General features: G+C 35.9%; 1 pseudogene; it reads right to left on the bottom strand.

Moving 5' to 3' along the window:
• Positions 1-19627, bottom strand: part of LOC128563655 (2,4-dienoyl-CoA reductase [(3E)-enoyl-CoA-producing], mitochondrial-like) — a 41982-nt pseudogene extending 22355 nt beyond the window's left edge.
• Positions 19628-20803: the final 1176 nt, after the last annotated feature.

Here is a 20803-nt window from a genome sequence, read left to right as displayed (position 1 = left end):
TCAGGCCAGATATCTGTTGCATACAAGAGTCACATCTTAACCTAAAAGACAAATACAGACTCAGGGTGAAAGGATGGTCGTCCATATTTCAGGCAAATGGTAATCAGAAAAGGCAGTTACAAGAGGGAAATTTATAGTACTGCAAGCCTTCCTCAAGAGAACGGAAAGAGAGGAAGTTAACAACTTAATGGGACAACTCAAGCAACTGGCAAAGGAAGAATATTCCAACCCCAAACCCAGTAGAAGAAAAGAAATAACCAAAATTAGAGCAGAATTAAATGAAATTGAAAACAAAAGAATAATACAACAGATCAATAAATCAAAAAGCTGGTTTTTTGAAAAGGTCAATAAAATAGATAAACCTTTGGCCAACCTAATCAGGAAAAAAAGAGTAAAATCTCTAATCTCATCAATCAGAAACAAAAAAGACGAAATAACAACAGACTCCTCAAAAATCAAAAAAATCCCTAATGAATATTACAAGAAACTTTATTCTCAGAAATATGAAAATTTGAAGGAAATTGACCAATACTTGGAAGCACATCACCTTCCAAGACTTAGCCAGAATCAAATGGAAATGTTGAACAGGCCCATATCAAGTTCGGAAATAGAATCAACCATACAAAACCTCCATAAAAAGAAAAGCCCAGGACCAGATGGTTTCACGTCTGAATTCTACCAAACCTTTAAAGAGGAATTAGTACCTATATTACTTAACCTGTTCCAAAAGGTAGAAAAAGAAGGAAGACTACCCAACACGTTCTATGAAGCAAACATCACCCTGATCCCCAAACCAGGAAAAGACCCAACAAGAAAAGAAAATTATAGACCGATATCACTAATGAATATAGATGCAAAAATATTCAACAAGATCCTAACAAACAGAATCCAGCAACACATCAAACAAATTATACATCATGACCAAGTCAGTTTTATCCCAGGATCTCAAGGCTGGTTCAATATATGTAAATCTATAAATGTAATCCAGCACATAAACAAATTAAAAAACAAAGACCATATGATTCTCTCAATCGATGCAGAAAAAGCTTTTGATAATATCCAGCATCCCTTCATGATCAGAACACTTAAGAAAATCGGTATAGAACGGACATTTCTTAAACTGATAGAGACCATCTACAGCAAACCCACAGCCAATATCATATTGAATGGAGTTAAATTGGAATCATTTCCACTCAGATCAGGAACCAGACAAGGCTGCCCATTGTCTCCATTGCTTTTTAACATTGTAATGGAAGTTTTAGCCACTGTAATTAGGGAAGAAAAGGCAATCAAGGGTATCCATATAGGGTCAGAAGAGATCAAACTTTCACTCTTCACGGATGATATGATAATATATCTGGAAAACACTAGGGACTCTACTACAAAACTCTTAGAAGTGATCAAGGAATACAGCAGCGTCTCAGGTTACAAAATCAACATTCATAAATCAGTAGCCTTTATATATACCAACAACAGTCAAGTTGAAAAAACAGTTAAGGACTCTATCCCATTCACAGTAGTGCCAAAGAAGATGAAATATTTGGGAATTTATCTAACAAAGGACGTGAAAAATCTCTATAAAGAGAACTATGAAACTCTAAGAAAAGAAATAGCTGAAAATATTAACAAATGGAAAAACATACCATGCTCATGGCTGGGAAGAATCAACATAGTTAAAATGTCTATACTACCCAAAGCGATATATGATTTCAATGCAATCCCTATTAAAGCTCCACTGTCATACTTTAAAGATCTGGAAAAAACAATACTTCGTTTTATATGGAATGAGAAAAAACCTCGAATAGCCAAGACATTACTCAGAAATAAAAACAAAGCAGAAGGAATTACGCTACCAGACCTCAGACTATACTACAAATCAACAGTGATCAAAACAGCAGGGTATTGGCACAAAAACAGAGAGGTAGATGTCTGGAATAGAATAGAGAATCCAGAGATGAATCCAGCTACTTACCGTTATTTAACCTTGACAAGCCAATTAAAAACATTCAGTGGGGAAAACATTCCCTATTTAACAAATGGTGCTGGGTGAACTGGCTGGCAACCTGTAAAAGACTGAAAGTAGACCCACACCTTTCACCATTAACTAAGATAGATTCTCACTGGATCAAAGATTTAAACTTAAGACATGAAACTATAAAAATACTAGAGGAGAGTGCAGGGAAAACCCTTGAAGAAATCGGGATGGGCGAGTATTTTATGAGGAGGACCCCCCCGGGCAATTGAAGCAGCTTCAAAAATACACTACTGGGACTTGATCAAACTAAAAAGCTTCTGCACAGCCAAGAACACAGTAAGTAAAGCAAGCAAACAGCCCTCTGAATGGGAGATGATATTTGCAGGTTATGTCTCCGACAAAGGTTTAATAACCAGAATCCACACAGAACTCAAATGCATTAGCAAGAATAGAACAAGGGATCCTATCACAGGCTGGGCAAGGGATTTGAAGAGAAACTTCTCTAAAGAAGACAGGCGTGCGGCCTTCAGACATATGAAAAAATGCTCATCATTTTTAATCATCAGAGAAATGCAAATCAAAACTACTTTAAGATACCATCTAACTCCAGTGAGACTAGCCTATATCACAAAATCCCAGGACCAGAGATGTTGGCGCGGATGTGGAGAAAAGGGAATACTTATGCACTGCTGGTGGGAATGCAAATTAATACATTCCTTTTGGAAAGAGATATGGAGAACACTTAGAGATCTAAAAAGAAATCTGCCATTCAATCCTGTAATTCCTCTACTGGGCATATACCCAGAAGACCAAAAATCATGTCATAACAAAGATATTTGTACCAGAATGTTTATTGCAGCCCAATTCATAATTGCTAAGTCATGGAAGAAGCCCAGGTGCCCATCGATCCACGAATGGATTAATAAATTGTGGTATATGTACACCATGGAATATTATGCAGCCTTAAAGAAAGATGGAGACTTTACCTCTTTCACGTTTACATGAATGGAGCTGGAACATATTCTTCTTAGTAAAGTATCTGAAGAATGGAAGAGAAAGTACCCAATGTACTCAGCCCTACTATGAGACTAATTTAGGGTTTTCACATGAAAGCTATAACCCAGTTACAACCTAAGAATAGGGGGAAGGGGGAAAGGGGGGGGGGAGGTGGGTAGAGGGAAGGGGATTGGTGGGATTACACCAGCGGTACATCTTACAAGGGTATATGTGAAACTTGGTATACGGTCTGTGAAGCTAATGAATGATGCCCCATGATCATATCAATGTACACAGCTATGATTCAATAAAATATATATATATTTTAAAACATTGCAATTTCTGAATCTAAATTAAATGACTGCTTTTTTTTTTAGGCAGAGTCTCACTATGTCACCCTGGGTAGAGTACTTTGGGGTCACAGCCCACAGCAACCTCAAACTATTGACTCTTGAGCTTAAGCAATTGTCTTGTCTCAGCCTCCCAAGTAGCTGGGACTATAGGCGCCCACCACAACGCCCAGCTATTTTTTTGGTTGTAGTTGCTGTTGATGTTCGGCAGGACCAGGCAGGGTTCAAACCCACCAGCTCTAATATGCATGGCTGGTGCCCTAGCCACTGAGCTACAGGTGCCGAGCCATGACTCCTTTTTAATATACCTTGTTTCCAATTTGAGAAGAAATTTGTTCTGCAGTAGCTTACAAAACATCCATCTTCCTAGAAATAAACACATGGTATTTTGCATGAGTTCTGAAATAACTTTATATTTTTCTTTTTAATTCTGTAAGAATATAGAAAAAATACAGCTTAAAGAAAAGCATTCCTGAGAATGTATAAAATATATCTAAATACAAATCAATTCGAATGAAGTATTTTTCTAAAAGTCAAATTTAAATAATATTTAATATCTGATACAATTTATTGAATTAGTTACTTTTAAACTAGTTATTAGCATTATCTACTCATATATTTAAATTATTTCTTTAATTACAATCACTGCTTTTTTGCTCAAGCCAGCTTTACAAAGAAAATACATTTATGGTATAATGTTAGTAGGTTTTAGGCAAAATTTATGGGTTTGGATACATGCATTCAGAGCTTCACACCATTGAAGAAACACAAAATATAAACCATGAATATAAACTTATCTAATATTAAAATAAGATTTTAAAACTCTTAACAATAGCACTACATAAAAAAATATTCTGGCTAATTTGCAGCTATGAATGACATAAGAACTGTCATTCAGCTGACTACTTGATGTACCTAAAATTTTATACCATTCAAATTGGAGGAAAGGATGGATTTTTTGACTGGTCCCTAAACTCTCAGACTCACATAGTTATACAGTACCAGGGTATGACTATATAAAAAGAAATTCCTTCCACATGCTCTTACCATTCACATATTTATCACAATATATAATTGTGAAATAGCCATCCACCTTCTAGAAAATGGAAGGATTATATCCATTTTTCTAGTATAAGGTTAATCATCAATTAAAGCCATTAAATCATCAATTATGTTTAAAGTGATTAAACGTAATCACTTCTACTGAAAACAAAGCACATTTCATGTAGGTAGTACTACTTTCAAAACATATACACACATTTTTTGAGATGGGTCTCATTACAGACTGGTGTCAAACTCCTAGACTCAAGCTATCCTCTTGCCTAAACCTCCCAAGTAGCTGACTACAGGCTGAGCCCCCAAGCTTTTTAATTTTAACAAAACAAAACAAGACTTATCACTGAACTTGGGACACACAAACATTATCAGTTCCATAACTGTCACTATTTCTAACATCTCAAATTATAACTATCTTTTTCCAAGGAGATTTATTTAAATAGTCTAACAAATATTTCATTTAAGATTACACTGCAAATCAAACAACTCTGGCAAATGGTGTTTTCAAAACTAAAACACAACAGTTTCTTTAATACACTCTCACCAAGCAACGTGTTGAGACAGACTTACCAGCTAGCTATCATGCATTGTGGCATAAACTGAACAGAAGAGTTGTCATTCTTTTACCGAGGCCAGTACCTCCCCCGTAAGGAACACCACTTTTCCTTGAAAACTATGAGGTAGCATAGCAACATTGCTTTTTGAAGGGGTGGAAAGAATTTAGACTGCACAGCTTCAGTGTTTTGATACAATGTTTTCGTCCCACAGCTGAAAAACTAAAATGGACAAAATAAATTAACACTTGCATACATGGATTTCCAAGAAAGAGATGAATTTTTAAAAACTTAATCTGAAATTGTATATTAATCCAATTCTTATACTAACATAAACTCACTGGAAACATATTGGAAACTCACTGGAAACATATAATAATACTTAATTATTATTCTATTGCTTTCTGAATGTTAAGTAACATTATGGAATGGTTTAAAAAGCATGGGTTCTGGAGCTAGACTGCATAGGACAGAATACCCTCCCATATAAACTTCAGGTAGTTATTTTAACCTCTCTGTTCCTCAGTTCCTTCATCTATAAAATGTGAATTATAAAAGAACCTTCTTCACTGGACCTATGTGGATTATATGCATTAATTATATGTGGTAAGTAAAACATCTAGAGCAGTATGTACTGCATGCTATAAAGGCTAGAAGGTGTTTGTTCAAATTTAACTTTTAAAAAACTAATGTGAAGCATTCTTTTAACAAGAATAATTTGGATAAAAATCTCATTCCATTTTTGAATCACTGAAGAAAATTATATAAAAAAAAACTTTATTAAATCAATGGCCTTTTCCCATGCTGTCTTCTACTCCCAAAGTTTAGAACAGTTATAAAATCTGTTATTTTTTGAATGGGGAGAACATCAATGCATTTTGAACTAAATATATTTGTATTGCTGTACTTTACATTTTATAGCTTATATTCACAGTACTTGTAAAAAAAAATCATTGCCATTATCTCACATTTAATTATATAAACAAACTTGAGGTTTGAACATAATAACAAGCAATAGGAGCTAGCAAGCACTCATTAAATAGTTACTATGTGCCAGGATGAGATAGCGAATTGCCAATCTTCAAAACAACCACATGAAATAGGTATTATTTTTATTCCACGGTACAGGAAGGACTCAGAAAGATCAAACATATTTTCAAGGTTGCAGAACCAAGTTTTAAACTCAGGCTCTAAAGCCTCCTCTCATAAACATCTTGCATGTTGCTTCTGTCTGTTCTCTGATATTTTGCTGGGCTCAATGATCACACCAGGGAGGTATATGATATTCTACTAGGTCACAGTTGCAGGATTAAAATTCTTTCATTTTCTGGTAGGGTGTTCCTGTAAGCTAGATAAGCTGCCATTAGTTGATCTAGAGTATCTAGAAATTTATCCTAAGAAAATAATTAGAAATGTCAATGGTTTAAATTACACAAGAAAATGTTTATGATGTAATGTTAAATTTTGCAAAAAGAAATAAACATACAGTATGTCCTTACCTATAAAAATACATGCTTAGAAAAAAAAGCCTACAAGGAAGTAACAGTAGTAAATAGTAGATTCAATATTTGCTATATGCCAACGTCTCCTAAAGATTTCCGTAATAATAGCCCTAATCTGTGAATTCTAGTGTTACTCCTATTTTATAGATAAGGACAGTGAAGCACACAGAGGTCAATTAACTGTGACTAAAATACTAACAAGTAAAATTAAAGAGGATACAAATAGAAAGAAATCCCATGTTGATGGATCAGAACGTGCTTTGTGTAGTGTGTTAAAAAGACCACACTGCCCAAAGCAATCTACAGATTCAGTGCAATCCCTATCAAAATACTACCCATGACATTCTTCAAAGAAATAGAAAAAAAAATCCTAAAATGTATATAGAATCACAAAAGACCCCAAATAACCAAGTGATGCTGAGCAACAAGAATAAAGTTAAAGGTATCATATTACCAGACTGCAAAGCTATAGTAACCAAACAGTATAGTACTGGCATAAAAACAGACATACAGTCCAATGGAACAGAATAGAGAACTCAGAAATTAATCCACATCTCTGCAACCAACAGATTTTTGACAAAGGTGCCAAGAACACTCATTGAGGAAAAGACAATGTCTTTAATAAATGGTGCTTCAATAAATGGGAAAAGTGGATATTCATACACAGCTAGACCCCACCCTGTATAAAAATCAACTCAAAATGGATCAAAGAACTAAATGTAAGACGTGAAATGATAAAACTACCAGAAGAAAACATAGGGTAAAGGCATCAAGATTTTGGTCTGGGAAAAGAATTATGAGTAAAACCTCAAAAGCACAGGCAACAAAAGCAAATATAAACAAATAGGATTACATAAAACTAAAAGTTTTAAGCATAGCAAAGAGAACAATCAACAGAGTGAAAAGATAATCTACAGATTGGGAGAAAATACTGTAAACCACCATCTGCAAACCACCATCTGATGGTGGATCAACAGAAAAAAACTTTTTCAAAAGAAAAAAACTCAATTAAAAAACAAGCATATGATCTGAACAGACATTTCCCAAAAAAAGACATACTCAACAAGTATATGGGGAAAAAATGTTAAACACCACTAATCATCAGAGAAAAGCAAATCAAAATCACAATGAAGTAACATTTCTACTCAGATTGAATGGCTATTGTCAAAAAGACAAAAAATAGCAGGAAAGGTGAAGCATGCCTATAATTCCAGAACTTTGTGAGGCCAAGACAGGAGAACCAGCCTGACAATAAAGCAAGACTCCATCTCTCTACAAATAATTTTACTAATTAGTTGGACATAGTGGCATGTGCCTGTAGTCCCAGCTACTCAGAAAGCTGAGAAAGAAGTATCACTTGAGCCCAGGAGTTTGAGGTTGCAGTGAGCTATGATGACACAACTGTACTGTATAACCTGGGTAATGGAGTAAGACTCTATCTCTTAATAAATAAATAGATACATACAAATTCTGACAAGAATGTAGAGGAAAGAGAATTTGTACACATTGTTAGTGAGAATATAAACCAGTATACTCACTATGAAGAACAGTATGGAGGTTCCTCCAAAAAACTACAAATAGGACCCTCATGATTTAACAATCCTAGTACTGGGAATTTATCCAAAGGAAAGGAAAACATTTCATTAAAGAGACATCTGCAACCCCATGTTTATTGTAGCACTATTCACAATGGTCAAGATATGGAATCAAGCTAGGCTTGGAGTACAACACATGAATGGATAAAATACGGTACATTCCACAATGAAAAGTATTTCAGCCATAAAAACAGAATGAAATCCTGTCATTCGTGGCAACGTGGACAGAAATGGAGAATATATGTTAAATGACAGAAAGCTAAACACATGTTCTAACTCACATGTGGAAGCTAAAAAAAAAATGTTGATCTAACAGAAGTAAAAATCAGAACACAAGATAGTAGACGCTGGAAATGGTAGGGAGATGTGTTGGAGATTTGTTGAAGGATAGAAAATTATGGCTAGATAGGAAGAATAAGTTTTCATGTTCTATAGCACTACAGGATGATCATAGTTAATAAAAATATTAAAGAGTTTCAAATAGCTCGGAGGCTATTCAATGTTCCCAGTACAAAGAAATGATAAATGTGTTTTAGATAATGGATATGCTATTTGCTCTAATCTGATCACTATACATTATATGTACTGGTATATACATTACAATTTACCCTATGAATATGTACAATTATTACTTGAAAAAACTTAAAAAGGATAGATAATAACAATTAGTAAAAACTAAAATTCAAGATCTGTTTGACTTAGTCTACCCATTCCTTTACACCAGTGTTTTTCAACCTTTTTTATCTCATGAAACATTCGAAACTATACTTAAAGTTCCACAGCATATTTAAATTATGTTGATTTTGAAAAAGAATGAAAAAATGGGGTGGCGCCTGTGGCTCAGTAGGTAGGGCGCTGGCCACATATACAGACACTGGCAGGTTCAAACCCGGCCCTGGCCAAAACTGCAACAAAAAAATAGCTGGGTGTTCTGCTGGGGGCCTGTAGTCCAAGCTACTCCAGAGGCTGAGGCTAGAGAATCGCCTAAATCCAGGAATTGGAGGTTGCTGTGAGCTGTGACACCACAGGACTATACAGAGGGTGATAAAGTGAGACTCTGTCTCAAAAAAAGAAAGAAAGAAAGAAAGAAGGAAGGAAGGAAGGAAGGAAAGGAAGGAAGGAAGGAAGGAAGGAAGGAAGGAAGGAAGGAAGGAAGGAAGGAAGGAAGGAAGGAAGGAAGGAAGGAAGGAAGGAAGGAAAGAATATACTTACTGTGCTTTGAACATCTTTCAAAAATAATTTAATTAATGATCGTTAAAAATTTTCACAGCACACCTAAGATCATTTCACAGCACACTGGTTGATAATCACTGCTTTATACTATCATCTTCAAGGGACAGGATTAGGAAGTCTTTTTATTTGGTTGGTTTTTCTTGGCTTTGGTTTTTCTTTCAAAATTCCGTCTAATAAGTATGATTTAACCTTACAATCAGGAAAAATATGTTATTGAGTGACAAAATTTGTGATCATATATAAAATAAATGGTAAAATTAAATTGTATGCAAAAAGATATACAAGCAAAAATACCACATTTGATAATCACAATTCCTAATAAGCATGTATAACGTAACGAGTTATTACACAGCACAGTCTTATCCATTTTATCTTTTTTTGATCTGATCAATACTAATCTTATGATTCAACTTCCTCACCCAATCAAAAGTGAAGAAAGGGATATACTATTTTAATTCACATTATCTGCTGGCAATTCACAGTACATGTGAATGAGTATAAATTCCAGCCATCTCTTTGCCTAAAAAGAGGTTGTTCAACACTAAGACCGTGGAGAGGATTTGCCCTCACAGCACCATGCTGTATTCAACCTCCTATTTCTACAAAGAAGCATCCTGAATAACCTGAAATAGTATTCTGGCCATTTCTTTTTGAATTAGAGTATTAAAAAGTGGATACAAACCGGCTTGAAAAGACTTTCAAGTCTTGCATTGTGGTTTTTCTAGAAATAAGTGGTTCTCAGAACTGAAAATAGGCTCAGCGCCTATAGCTCAGTGGCTAGGGTGCCAGCCACATACACTGGATCTGGCGAGTTTGAATCCAGATTAGGCCTGCCAAACAATGATAACTACAACATCAATAACAAAATAGCTGGGTGTTGTGGTGGGCAACTGTAGTCCCAGCTACTTGGAAGGCTAAGGGAAGAGAATCACTTAAGCCCAAGTATTTGAGATTGCTGTGAGCTGTGATGCTACTGTACCCGACCCAGGATGACGCAGTGAGACTCTGCCTCAAAAAAGAAAAAGAAAAGAATGGGCGGCACCTGTGGCTCAGTGAGTAGGGCGCTGGCCCCATATGCCGAGGGTGGCGGGTTCAAACCCAGCCCCGGCCAAACTGCAACAAAAAAATAGCCGGGCATTGTGGCGGGCGCCTGTAGTCCCAGCTGCTCGGGAGGCTGAGGCAAGAGAATCGTGTAAGCCCAAGAGTTAGAAGTTGCTGTGAGCCGTGTGACGCCACGGCTCTCTACCCGAGGGCAGTACAGTGAGACTCTGTCTCTACAAAAAAAAAAAAGAAAAAGAAAAGAAAATAACACTTTTAATATCAAGATTGATTTCTCTGGAGAGCTTTAGTGAACTGAAATTCTTAAAATGCTCCAAAATTAGCTATTACCCACCCACTATATTCATCACTCTCCATATCACATGAACAATTATCTTCCTCTTTCACATATTCTGCAACTATAGCATCTAAACTTCTAACCCTCAAAATGGCAATTCCAAGTCTTGGCTCTGTCCCTTCCCTAGAAAATAAGGACTGTGTATTAATGAGATGCATACCTAAATTACTTAAACATTTTGTGTAGTCTAAAATGTGTAAAGCAAATATCTAAAACATAGGTACATTGGTGATCCTAAGCCAAATATGTTTTGCCAGCCTGCCCAATGTTTTCGAAAACATTTAGATATTGGGAGAATTCAAATAAAAATCAGAACCTATGCCAACATGTGACTGGGAGGAAGGAAGAAATTACAAGAAAAAAAAAAGTACTTTTTCCCACTAGATATAAATTTCTAAAGTTTGTCTTAGAAATTTACAACATAGAAGTTTCATGTAAAATAAATTTCTATAAACACAATGATTTGATGAGATAAGTACATTAAAAAAATCCAGTTTCAAATCTGTAAAAATCATATAATAAAAGACACTCATAAGGAAGTCGTAAGGCTGAATGAGTTAATATTTAAATAATCCTTAGCTTACCTATTTGGTCATCATCATCACTATTGATTGGACCTCCTCATTAAAATCCTATTGCTCAAAAACATCGATGCCTTTCAAACTCAAAAAGAGAAAAATCAAATTGTTGGGCATAGCATTCAGGCCACTGGGCAATAGGGCTTCAAACTCCCTTCCTAGTCCTACATCCTACCCATTCCACTACCCAGCAATAAACTCTACTGCTTACCAGCCCTTTAGCAGTCCCAAAACTTAACAAGCACTTTTACCTAAGACTTTGTATCAGCCCCACTCTTTCTAAACCTCCTAGTATCAGCATTCAAAATCTGGCAACAGTTGTAACACCTCTGTTGACACTTTTTCTCAGGTGACTCTATAAAAAAGAAGCAAATTAATCCCTTCCAGGTAGACTGTGAGCACTCAGGAAGGCAAGAACACTACCTCACTATTAATAGGGTTTCTGGCACCAGTTAGGCATTCAGTAAATGCCTGTTTGACTAGGGGTAAAAATGGTTGGTCAGGCTCCAACTTCATTCAAAAGACATGTAGAGGGATATTTGTACCAGAATGTTTATTGCAGCCCAATTCATAATTGCTAAGTCATGGAAGAAGCCCAGGTGCCCATCGATCCACGAATGGATTAATAAATTGTGGTATATGTACACCATGGAATATTATGCAGCCTTAAAGAAAGATGGAGACTTTACCTCTTTCATGTTTACATGGATGGAGCTGGAACATATTCTTCTTAGTAAAGTATCTCAAGAATGGAAGAGAAAGTACCCAATGTACTCAGCCCTACTATGAGACTAATTTAGGGTTTTCACATGAAAGCTATAACCCAGTTACAACCTAAGAATAGGGGGAAGGGGGAAAGGGAGGGGAGGGAGGGGGGATGTGGGTAGAGGGAAGGGGATTGGTGGGATTACACCAGCGGTGCATCTTACAAGGGAATATGTGAAACTTGGTAAACGGTCTGTGAAGCTAATGAATGATGCCCCATGATCATATCAATGTACACAGCTATGATTCAATAAAAAAAAAAAAAAAAGAAAGTGAACTGCAAAAAAAAAAAAACCAACAACAAACTAGTGGGGTGTGGTGGCACACACCTGTAGTCCCAGCTACATGGGAGGCTGAGGCAAGAAAGACCACTGAAGCCCAGGAGTTTGAGGTTGCAAACTCCTGATGCCATGACACTCTAGCCTGGGCAACAGAGTGTGATTCTGTTTTAAACCCCAGCCCCCCGCAAAACAACAACAAAAAACCCCAAGATGCCAGTTATTATTGCTTCTACTCAACATTAGGTCAAAAGTCCTAGCCAATGCAATAAGACCAAAAATGAACTTTTTTTTTTTTCTTCGTGTGAAAAGGAAGAAATAGACCTGTGATTATTTGCAGATAATATACTTGTTTACGTAGAAACCAGCAAAGTTCTGTGTAACAGTCAAAAATTTTAAAATAACTGCATTCGTATACATCATTGCAAAAAAAATATTTTTAAAACTACAGTGTTTATCATGGTTACCAAAAAAAGTACTTAAGAATAAATCTAAGATGTGCTTGATCTTTATGGACAGAAAAAAAAAAAAAAAAGACATGTAGAATCCTATGTGATATATAAGTTCAGTTCTTTTCTACCTGTTTTATTTTCTTTCTTTTCAGACAGAGTCTTGCTCTGTGCCCTGGGTACAGTGCCATGGCATCATCAGAGCTCAAAACTTATGCTAGCCACTATATTAACAGTTTTCATATGAACTCAACTGACTCATCACAACTCTGGAACACCATATTTCGAGAATGAGAAGAAAATCATAAAGAAGTATGATCTGTTCACATCGAATGAATATCAAAGCTTCCTGTCAGACTGAGCAAAGTGGGAGCAATAGGTAATTAGTAAGGACTTCACAGTACTTTTAATTCCAGGAAGGCCTTCTTTTATTCTCTTTTTACAAAAGATATTATGTGAACACTTATTATAATATTAGAATATTTTTAGGATGTGTGAATACTTCAACTTAAATTTGACCTAAAGTTTAGATTTACCTTTAAAATAACTGTGGATATACAATAGTTTATATACATGTATACACATACATGTGTATATATACATATAACTATATACATTTATGGGCATATGTGCAATTTTGATACAAGCATATGATAAGTAGTGATCAAGTAAGAGTAACTGGGTCATCATTTATTATTTGTGTTTGGAATATTCCAATCAATTCCACACTTCTAGAGATTTTGAATGTAAATAAATTATTATTAATTATAGTTGCCCAATTGTGCTACCAAATGCTAGATATTATTCCTAGTAACTGTATTTTTGTACTCATTAACCAAGCACTTTTATCTTCCCTCTCAACAATTATCCTTCCCAGGCTCTGGTAAGCATCATTCTATCTTCTATTTCTATGAGATCCTTTTTTTTTTTTTTAGCTCCCATTTATGAGTGAGAACATGAAAATACTTGTCTTATTTCTGGCTTGCTTACTTCCTCTAAAATAATGTCTTCTATTTCCATACATGTTATTGAAAATTACAAATCCTCACTTTTTTTGTGATTGAATAATATTCTATCACATGCATGTACTACATTTTCGTTATCCTTTCATCCATTGGTGATGTTTGGGGTGAGCCTATATTTTGACTACTATAACAATATTACAGTAAACATAGGAGTACAAATATCTTTTTGATAAACTGAAAAAAATATACCGAGTGGTAAAACAGCTGAGTTTGTATGAAACAGTCTCTAAACACTTCAATCTCCTGGATGAAGTGAGAGCATGAGACTAGGCAAACTTTGTTCTATTTTGTTTGAGGTTATATATAATGATTCGATGGATCAACTTTATAAGGTTATGACTATAAAACCTAGCATTAAAACTAAATTTGACCAGTATTTTAGTAGGTAGGTAAATTGTTAGAAGTAAACTAAAATAGAAGATGGATTCTTATGAATCTGATGTTTCAGCTTAAAATGTAACAGTTCTTCTGGTTGAATTTCCATAACTTGTTACTGAATTACCTCAGATTGTCTTATAGTATTTTTACATAATGACAGGGCAGTGTGTGTGTGTATGTGTATGTGCAGGCTTTATCTGCAATTATAAACAATAGCATTTGAAAGATAGTCTAAATATCTATTTTTAGTTCAGGAATAAGTGAAAAATAGCTTATTATTTTTTCCTGAGAAATGCGTTTCATAAATATAAAGTTTGAAAGCTACTAATCTAATTTACAATAAACTGTTAACTTTCTCTTCTTGTCATTAGAAAAAAGTTAACATTAAATGTTACTAGTATACCAGGTCATGGCAGAAATAGCCTACTTTCTCAATTATATTCCAGCAACAATTATCTTATTTTATTCAGGGAGTGAGGGAAACGTGTTCTCAACACAGTGCAAGAATTTTAAAATCTTGGCACATTTTTCCTGTCAATTCTCATTTCCTATTCTCCTTAAAATATAAATATGTATTATGCTTCATTTGTTAGATATAAATATAAAATTATAGGTCTCAAAACCATTCAAATGTTTATCATAAGGATATAGATTTGATAAAGAGCATGACAGTGTACATTGTATTTCTTTTAAATTATTTTTACAATGAATTCCAAATATGGGAAGGCCAAATAAAACATGTTCATTAATTTTTAAATGTCTTCTTGCCAATGGTTATATAGATGACTATACTTTAATTGGACCCTATAAACAATTCCTTAGATGGGCCTTTATAACAACGCAAAGAATCCACTGTAAAATCAATAAAGATTCATATAACGCAGTAAAAATTTCATAAGAGACACAAATGTTCATTTATTGAGAAATTCATAGAATTTAATAATTTTTTAAGAATTTAAACTAACTTATGAACAGATGGTTAAACAAAACAGAGGTGGGAGGAATTTTAGTTTACATAAAGGAAGTTCATTACTGAGAAAAATTAATTTTGTGTTGTGGTGAAGACTTGACCTTCCATTGGCATTGAAAAAAACATCATACAGCACGAATCTCTCTGTATCAGAGATAATAACCAAGCTCTCTTTTTTGTTTCTGTTTGTAACATAATGGAGCCCCATGCCAGCTGCATGCAACCTTATTTCGTGAGTGTATAACTGTATTTAAATCATTTATACATTACATTTTACAAAGGTAATAGAGAAATGTGTTCTTTTGCATTCATAGTTAAGAGTTGGAACAGATGGTGACGAGCTAGTTTAAACTAATGTGGGCATTAAAATAACTGATATTGCATACATTCCTTGATATAACAGTTCAGTTCACGATGGAACGGGCTTCGACTTTCAAAAATACATTATATAAAAGTGTCTTTGGAAACACTTTTTCCGCATGGGCAAATTTGCTGTTAGGATTTACTCATAAAAATTCTTTGAATTTAAAAACTATCACTTCTTCAACAAGTATTTACTGATCACCTATTGTTTTCAGGAACTGTGCTTAATACAGAGTTGTGTAGAATAATAACAAGCCATGGTTCCTACATTCAAAATACTACATGATCAGTTGGAGGAGATGGAGACCTCATAAAACACTGACAACATATGGCACACTTGGAACATCTCTATTTGTATTTACTTGGTCTAAGGTTTTTTCATATCCTCCTAGATTTAGGCCTTCAATTCAGGTAGTTGCAACAAGTTAGCAAATAGAGCATAGATCTGGAGCCCAACTGGGACATTGCCCTTTTATGTGGCATGGACAGCTGAGAAGAAATTTATTTATGACTCGTACGTTTAATATATTCTATCATCAAATAACTAGAAAAGAAGTTAGAAATTTTTTAGCCATCATCACTGAACCATTTGAAAAAACAAAACCCTTTTTACATAATGAAATGTTTTATTAGTGTTAGTTATTTACCTGTGATCTTAGCTTGAATGTTATCTTGCCCCAGGTCAATTATTTCAATCATATCTTTGAATAATTTTACACTATGTCCAACTTCTATTAGATTTTCTATAGTTCTACCCCTGGGTGAAGGGCTTAACTACAATGTGAACTTTACCTAACAAATGAAAACAATTTAACCTAATCATTTGTACTCTGATATTCATCTGAAATAAAAAAGGAAAAAATTATATAGTTTCTGACACACATCTACAATTTCTCTTGCCCCTAGGCTTTTCTATGTGCCATTGCTATTGCCAACAACACTTGCAAAGGACCATCTAGTTCATTACTTGACTAATATTTTCTTTTGTTTCTTTTATTGTTTTAGGTTCATTGAGCTAATATTTTCTTACACCTACCTGTATGTACTTGGGATATAAGCAAAAGTTGAAATTTAAAATGCATACTAAAATACTTCATTTAAATGAATACATTATATTCTTTCTTATGATTCACAGGTTACATCTACTTCTTTATGCTATTTCAAAAATGTTGCTATTACTTAAGTAAGCAGCACCATAGAGTTAATGAGTTTTTAATTTAGTCAGTCTTCTCTCTGACTGCTTTTTACGTTTGGTTCATCATCTAGTTTCTTCACAGGTGCTGTCTATTGTAAGATGATACTACTTGGGGAGTAGCTTTACATTACTTTGATGCCTCACTGATGATTCCAAACAAAGTTTAGTAGGTGATTTGAAGCATATGGGGAAGTTTAAACACTAGAATATCCCCTGGACAGACTGCTTCTGAGTCTTTTGCTAATCTAATGAAGCTTTCTAAAGTTAGAGGCAAACTGTTTACATAAACCATTAAAGGATCATTTTTGCGGTATTTAAGTAAGAAAGAATAAGCAATGGGATAGAGGAAACTGCATCTATACTTCTCAAAATAATTTAGTCTTAAAATCACTGAGTATGGAAGTCATGATTATTGAAACACGTGTATATGCTCATATTTGATTGTATAAAAGCATTTCAAATATCCATTCTATAACCCCAATAGATACCTAATTAATATGCAATAAAGTTGTCCTTTGATAATTGGGCAATCTAATTTTATCAGATTTTCTTGGAGAATATATTTATGAAAACATGGTCCTAAAGAGCCAGTCATTCAGATTATAGTACAGTGAAATAACCCTATTTACCCAAATATATTCAGTTCTTTCCAAATAAGAATTTGTTTATTTCATTTGCTTCTCTACAAAAAGAGCATATTCTATGAAAACATTAACACCGAATTAACATTCAATAAGAAGTATATTTGTATTCCCGTTTTAAAGAAAGAAGACAAATTATTAGATTATTTATCAAATACTATGATTTCACCACTTTGGCAAACAACATTATGACTTACGCACACAAGTCAGCTTACTATTTATATAGTTTCATACCTATCAGAACCATTTCTTATAGTTTCATTCCTATATGAAATGTAAAAGGAAGGTAATGAATCTGAAAAGGCTACATACTGTGTTACTGTATTAACATGAAACAATGTCCTATACAAGACACTTGGACATTCACACTATTTTTTGAATCATTCTAGTAAATTTTTGACATAGACAAGAGAAGTTCCATAAGCCCTATATTGCAGGTGAGGAAACTAAGGCTCAACACAGGTAGATAATTTATCAAAAGCTAGGTAGCTCATAAATAATAAGAAAGAATCATTAACTCTGAGATTTCTATTTCACTAGCTTGTACTCTTTCCTCTGGAAAGGAGTATAATTCAACAAATGGTGTTGGCATGAATGCACAGAGTACGTGAAAAATGAATCAAGACAAAGGCTTTTTTACTTCACAAAAATTAACCTAAATATAAAGTGAATCATAAAACTCATAGAAGACAACATAGGTAAAACTCTAAATGTCCTTAAATATAGGGATTACTTTTTGGATATAACATCAGGGGCACAATCTATGAAAAAAATTGATCATATGTATATTATTAAAATAAAAACCTTCTGTCTATAAAAGACTATGTCCAGGGAGTGAAAAGAGCAGACACAAGCTGAGAGAAAGTATGTGTAAAAAAAAACTCTTAAGACTCAAAAATAAAAGAAAACATCCTAAATAAAAAAATGGTCTTTAACCTTAACAAACACCTCACTAAAGAAGATATGCACGTGGCAAATAGCACGTGAGAAGACACTCCACATCCTAGCTGTTAGGAAATTCCAAAATTAAAATCACCTTTAGATCCCCTGGACACCCATCAGAAAGGCCAAATTTAGAACACTGAGGACACCAGATGCCAGCAAGGGTGTAGTAGGCAAATCCTTGGAAGCCTCATTACTTTCAGGGGGCAGGGGTACAAAATGTTACATTGACTTTGTAAGACAGTTTGGCAACTTCTTTTTCAAAAGTAATCATCTTCTTACTACATAACCTAAGGATAATACTCCTTGGTATCTATCCAAAGGCATTTCAACACGCACAAAAAATGAACATGGATTTTTATAGCAGCTTTATTCGTTCAGGCTGGCAATACTTGGGAACAACAATGATTATCATTGAGTGGGTTTATGGATAAACTATGTTAAGTTTAAACAATGGATTATATTCACCACTAAAAAGAAATGAGCTATCAAGTCATGTACATAAAGGGAGTAAACATAAATGCCTATCACAAAGTGCAAGTAATGAATCTGAAAAAGCTGCGCATTATGTTAGTCTAACCATGTGACATGGAAAAGGATAACCTATGGCGACAGATCAGTGTTGGCTAGAAATTGGTGGGGGTGGGGATGAATAAGACATTTATCCAAACCCATAATATATGTAACACCAGAGTTAAACCTAAACTATATAGTGTGAGTGATTATAATGTGTCAATGTAGCTTCATCAGTTTTAACAAATGTAAATCTAGGGAGGGTAGGCCATGTTTTGGGGCACTGAGTACGCAAGAAATTTCTGTGCCTTCCCTTCAATTTTGCAGTGAACCTAAAATTGTCTGAGAAATTATTTTAAGTTCTACAGATACTTAAAATTTGGAAAATCACATAATTTTTATCTATTTCTACAATGTCTAAGCTATATACTTTTTACTAAGCTGCAGGTATTCATGTGTATCTGCTAAAGTTATCTCCATCATACTGTGATACTTTTCAAGTACATAGAATCAATTGATCTTGGTAAAGGCAATTTCTGAGATGGCTTTCAATGACCCCAGCTTCCTGACATTCACACCCTGGTATAACTAATTTTCCTCCTTCAGTGTGAGATGGACCTAAAGACTTCATTTTAATGAACAGAATATGAATATGGCAAAGTGGTAATCACTTCTAGTACTGAGTTACAGAAGCCAGTGACTTACCTCTCTTGTTAGCATTTTCTCTCTGTCTACTCCTTTTCTCTGATGACTCAAGCTGCCCCTCCAGGTTTGACTCTTTGGAGAGACACACACATGGCAAGGAACTGACAGAATCTTTTGGCCAATAGCTCAGCAGCAACTGCCAACAAGAAATTGAATCTTATCAATGACCACGTGAAGGAGCTAAGAAATTATTTCTCCGAGTTTAACACGGAGATGACTGAAGACTTGTAAGTGCTGAAAAGCCCAGGCAAGCAGTGCCTAGATTCCCAACCTATAGAAACAGATAGAACTTATGTACTTTTAAGCCCCCGACCTTTGGGTTAATTGATCTGCAGTAGCACATTACTAAAATAATTCTCAGTGCAAACCCATGTATTTGTATAAAGACCAATTTCTCCTTGTAGAAACTATGGAAAATGAAAAGTATTTTAGTTTATATTTTTTTCCCAGTGTGAAAGTTATACTTAGTAAAGGCAGATCCATATAATGCTGCCTCACAATGAACTTCTTGTTTCATGCTTTTATGCAATTCATGAATCTCAGGAATTGAACGTATTATTTTTAGTGAATCTTCTACTTGCCCACATATTAAAGTATATTAAAACATAAAATAGTCCCAGCACGATCGAGGGAATGGAGGGGTCGCAGACCGAGAAGAGGAAGTCGAGACTGGGGAAGGACCCAGGGCTTGTGCCGAGAGGCCAGGATCTTCCAGAACGCCGGGCAGGAGGAGAGAGGGAGTATAGCACTCTGGACAACCAACCCCAGGCAAGCCAGCCCCCAGGCCGAGCTCCCCGAGGGGGCGCCCGTGAGGCCCGGGTGAGGTCGCTCCACACGGCGGCCCGGTAGCGGCCACCGGGCTCCGCCAGCTGGTTGACGACTGGGAAGCTGGGGGTGGAGGAGCCGCTAGGCTCAGAGCACGTGAAACGGAAATGGGCGAAGGCTGGAGTGGAGCGGCGGGCGTGTCCGCCAGGCTGGGGCTCCACCGGGGCGCCCGCCCGCCCCGCTCTACGGCCGGAAGGCCCCGCCGGCCGCCTTTGGCCTCAGTGGCCGAGCCGTGCCTGGTATCTGGAGGGTTGTCCTTGTCATTTCATCTCCTGGGTCCGCCCCACACCCTGCGGCGCTGCTTGCGACTGGGTCTGGCCCCGGGGAACCGAGGTACTGGGTCCCGCTCAGGGACTCGGCGGTCGGCGATGAGCGCTGGATGCGGGTAAGGCAGCTGCTGGCAGCCAGAGCCGGGTCCGAGCGCGAGCGAGTAGCGCGGCCCAGAGCGGTCGGGCCCGAGCAACACGGCTGCCCTCCGGCGGCCACAGCTCGCACTGCAGCCACCACTCCCCGCAGAGG

Source organism: Nycticebus coucang, chromosome 13 (assembly GCF_027406575.1).
Source record: "Nycticebus coucang isolate mNycCou1 chromosome 13, mNycCou1.pri, whole genome shotgun sequence".
Classification (NCBI taxonomy): domain Eukaryota; kingdom Metazoa; phylum Chordata; class Mammalia; order Primates; family Lorisidae; genus Nycticebus; species Nycticebus coucang.
The sequence above is the reverse complement of the archived record's forward strand: the minus strand, read 5'-3'. Positions and strand labels throughout refer to the sequence as shown.